General features: G+C 56.7%; 2 non-coding genes across 2 annotated transcripts; both read right to left on the minus strand.

Annotated features, from left to right (window-relative positions):
* Positions 1-791: 791 nt before the first annotated feature.
* LOC140214518 (5.8S ribosomal RNA) lies at positions 792-944 on the minus strand. The gene has a single exon (XR_011891455.1). It is a non-coding gene; the product is annotated as a 5.8S ribosomal RNA (ribosomal RNA).
* A 1,574-nt stretch (positions 945-2,518) lies between these two features.
* Positions 2,519-4,333, minus strand: LOC140214514 (small subunit ribosomal RNA). The gene has a single exon (XR_011891451.1). It is a non-coding gene; the product is annotated as a small subunit ribosomal RNA (ribosomal RNA).
* Positions 4,334-4,600: the final 267 nt, after the last annotated feature.

A 4,600-nucleotide genomic window follows, 5' to 3' on the forward strand; every position in this document is an offset into this window, starting at 1 on the left:
AAAACCTGGCGGGAGGCATCGTCTCGTGTAGCGTCGCCCCTGCCCCAACTGGAGTGGCCCAGTCTTTAGGGGACAGAGACTGCGAAGCACTTGGACCGACGGCGGACTACGACGGAACGCTTCAGCTCCGCCAACGGGGCACCCACGCTCTCGAAGGAGACATTTTCCGTTTCGCGGCAATTCTCCGCCGTGCCGTGACTCTTCTCGCTCGCAGACGGCGCTGTCGCGTCGAACCGCTTTCGGGGGCCACCCTTCTCCTCCCCGCTCCTCGCAAGAATCTGCCGATTCCCATTCCTGCGACGAAGCCCGGAAGGGCGCCCACACAGCTGCGGTGACGTGAACGAGCGACCAGCTCTGGAGCTCGACGTACTTCGAAGGCAAACAGCGCAAATTGCGATCGCGCTGGCTTTGCGCACGGCGCGGGAATCGGCCGGCGTTTCATTCCCACGTTTTCCGTGCACGCAAGCGTGCGCTTCCGACTCTCTCGCAAACGTGCGCGCTACATGGCAACAGACGTTCGCGCCTCGTGCTTGGACCGCTCTTTCCCTGCAGGTATCCGACTCCATCCTGCGGCGGTCTTACTAGAGGCGCGCACTCGTCACGCTGCAGTAGTATTGCCTCGTTTCCGTCTTTTCGAAGAATTGGCACAACGGTTTGCCACCGTCTCCCTCTCGTGAGGCCGCTGGCGCGTGGCTTTAGCGCTCAACGTACTGTCCATGATGCCGACGCGGTCAAAACGAGTCGACGGACGCACGTTCCCTGTGCGCCGAAGTCTCTCTTGATATGTGATCCGACCCTCAGACAGACGAAGCCAAGGGAAGACCCAAGGCCGCAATGTGCGTTCAAAGAATCAGTGCTCAGTGTGTCCTGCAATTCACACCAAGTCTCGCAGCTGGCTGCGTTCTTCATCGACCCGAGAACCGAGTGATCCACCGCTTAGAGTCGTGAAAAATAGTTTGTTCAATTCAGTACAGTACAACCAGGGTTTTAGGCACGTGGCGTCTCCCTGTGTGTGGTTTCGAAGAGCGCCTTTCGGCGTGCGCTCCTCCAGTCTCGCTCTTTCGGCGGCCGCGTCTCAGCAGCTGAAAGCCTAATGGCACTCCACTCCTGCTACTCGCGCGTGTGTTTTGCGCCCACGCCTTCCTCGCTTGCCCTCGAGGCACCTTATGCCGTTTGCGCGCACTCGAAGCCGGTTTTACCTGCCAACCATCCACCGGACCCGTGTGTCTCGTGTGCACGTTCACATCGCTCCACTAAAAATTGCAAAGAGCGACAGAGCCATGATTAGGGCTAAGCCGCTGTGGAGTCTTTAACGGCTACACGGCCACGGGCAGGGCTTCACCCCCATCGACGTGCTTCGCTTCAGTCAGCAGTAGGTTCATAGAAGGGCCTCAAACACACACACACTTTCGCATCGGCAGATCGCCGCAGCATAACCGCTGTTGATCCAACAGCCTACTTGAGACGAAAGACAAGAGCCCGGCGCGCGTACTCGCGCAGCTCTCCAAAACCACTCGGCCAGTGCCAGGGACGGCTCCCTGCGCCGGCGCCACAACAAGTCTACTTGAGGCGGAAGACGAAGCCAGCAAGGGCCTGGCCGCAAGTGCGTTCGAAACCGGGACTACAGTCCCTCGTCTGTCCGTACTTCCTCTTTCGACGTGCGGCGCCTTCCCAAAGCGCACAAGTCCGCTAACCGCAGAACGCTTCCGACGTAGCAAAGCCGCGTTTCCTTCGGTACTTCGCAGCAACGCCGCCTTTCCCTCGGCGGCGGGCGAATAGCCTGCAGACGTCGTCGCATTAAACCGCGATCTCGACACCTCGCGCGTCACGAGCAGGAGCCGACCGGCAGCCTCCGGCCCTTTCGGACTCGGTGGCATTTGCCGCGGAGGACGGGAGAGCACTTTAGGCCACGGTTCCTTCCGTACTTGGCAGCCGCACCCTCATACCGACAGTTCCATGACCGACCGAGCGCCACACCGTTCCTTTAGTACTTGGGTGGCAACAAAGTCGGGTCGTTACTCCATACTCGCCGCAGGAAGCGACCGGCAGCCGCCAGCCTTTTCAGACTCGGCAGCGTTTGCCGCGGAGGACGGGAGAGCGCTCGCACCACGGTTCCGTGTGTGTACTAAGCGGCAGCGGCATTAGCTCTCGACCGTCAGTTCCTTGACCGACCGCACGCTTCGCCGTTCCCCTCGTACTGGGCAAAGCAGCAGGTCGGGTCGTCTTACTCCCATTCCGCGCAAGAGCGCCAAAGCGGACAGAAAGCCCACCCAGTGTGCGTTACGCCGTTTCTACCCGCGGGCGCGGCCAAGCCAACCGTCCAAGGTTGCAGCCGGCGTCCACTGGGCGCAACAAATTTGGCACGGGGCGCCCCTCAAAATTCAGGCAGTCCCCGGCATGTTCGGGTATAGCCGTCCCCGCGTCCAAGCGGGGCCAGCGGCGGAAAGCGTCGGGCGCAGCGAGCTGCTTCACCCACACGGGGTAGAAACAATGGCGCTCGCCACCCTTCACAATCCGGTAATGATCCTTCCGCAGGTTCACCTACGGAAACCTTGTTACGACTTTTACTTCCTCTAAATGATCAAGTTTGGTCATCTTTCCAACAGACCGGCGCAACCGAAAGGCCGCGCCGGACATCGGTCCGAAGACCTCACTAAATCATTCAATCGGTAGTAGCGACGGGCGGTGTGTACAAAGGGCAGGGACGTAATCAACGCGAGCTTATGACTCGCGCTTACTGGGAATTCCTCGTTCAAGGGGAACAATTGCAAGCCCCTATCCCAATCACGAAAGAAGTTCCACGGGTTACCCAGTCCTTTCAGACAGGGATAAAGACACGCTGCTTCCTTCAGTGTAGCGCGCGTGCGGCCCCGGACATCTAAGGGCATCACAGACCTGTTATTGCTCTGTTTCGTGCGGCTAGGAGCCGCTTGTCCCTCTAAGAAGGTTGTAAGGTGCTGGGAACCCCGCACCTATTTAATAGGCTAGAGTCTCGTTCGTTATCGGAATTAACCAGACAAATCGCTCCACCAACTAAGAACGGCCATGCACCACCATCCACCGAATCAAGAAAGAGCTCTCAATCTGTCAATCCTCCCAGTGTCCGGGCCGGGTAAGTTTTCCCGTGTTGAGTCAAATTAAGCCGCAGGCTCCACTCCTGGTGGTGCCCTTCCGTCAATTCCTTTAAGTTTCAGCTTTGCAACCATACTTCCCCCGGAACCCAAACACTTTGGTTTCCCGGAAGCTGCCCGCCGAGTCATTTGAGTAACTCAGGCGGATCGCTGGTTGGCATCGTTTATGGTCAGAACTAGGGCGGTATCTGATCGCCTTCGAACCTCTGACTTTCGTTCTTGATCAAAGAAAACATTCTTGGCAAATGCTTTCGCAGTAGTTCGTCTTGCGACGGTCCAAGAATTTCACCTCTAGCGCCGCAATACGAATGCCCCCGTCTGTCCCTCTTAATCATTACCTCGTATTCCAAAAACCAACAGAACAGAAACGAGGTCTTGTTCTATTATTCCATGCAAGTTTATTCAGGCGACTCGCCTGCGTTGAGCACTCTAATTTTTTCAAAGTAAAAGCACCGGCCTTCTCGAGGCACACAATGAAGTGCACCAAGAAAGGACCGGCATGATGTTCAGTCCGAGCCGTCGCATCGGGTAGATGCACTACTCGTCTGGAACTGAGATCCAACTACGAGCTTTTTAACCGCAGCAGCTTTAGTATACGCTATTGGAGCTGGAATTACCGCGGCTGCTGGCACCAGACTTGCCCTCCAATTGATCCTCGTTAAAGGATTTAGAGTGTACTCATTTCAATTACGGGGCCTCAAAAGAGTCCCGTATTGTTATTTTTCGTCACTACCTCCCCGTGCCGGGAGTGGGTAATTTGCGCGCCTGCTGCCTTCCTTGGATGTGGTAGCCGTTTCTCAGGCTCCCTCTCCGGAATCGAACCCTGATTCTCCGTTACCCGTAACAACCATGGTAAGCAAGTAACCTACCATCGAAAGTTGATAAGGCAGACACTTGAAAGAAACGTCGCCGGCTCGTGGCCATGCGATCAGCACAAAGTTATCCAGAGTCACCACACAATACGGGCCGAAACCCGATCGATCTTGGTCTAATAAAAGCACCCGTCGCCCAAAGGGCTTCAGGCTCACTGCATGTATTAGCTCTAGAATTGCCACAGTTATCCAAGTAGGAAGAAACGATCTAAGGAACCATAACTGATTTAATGAGCCATTCGCGGTTTCGCCTTATTTCGGCATGTACTTAGACATGCATGGCTTAATCTTTGAGACAAGCATATGATTACTGGCAGGATCAACCAGGTAATCGTTCAACTGCGCGTCCAGCCTTTCAAGCAGGCCGGACGCCGTTTTTGCGATGCCGAGGCCACCTTCAGGCGCCCCAACACGCTTCGTTCTCGCAAAGGGTAGCACTTTGCACAGTCCGAGACGACGGCGTTCGAGCTCGCTACGGCGCCCTCCCCGCAGGGCCGGGTATCGCCACGCGGCAAGAAGCACGCAACATTCTCGATAGACCGGTTGTGTCGACTCGATCGCGGCTTGCGGTTTCTCTCGAGCCCGCAGCACTGGTGG

Source organism: Dermacentor andersoni, unplaced genomic scaffold, assembly GCF_023375885.2.
Source record: "Dermacentor andersoni unplaced genomic scaffold, qqDerAnde1_hic_scaffold ctg00000398.1, whole genome shotgun sequence".
Taxonomy (NCBI): Eukaryota; Metazoa; Arthropoda; class Arachnida; order Ixodida; family Ixodidae; genus Dermacentor; species Dermacentor andersoni.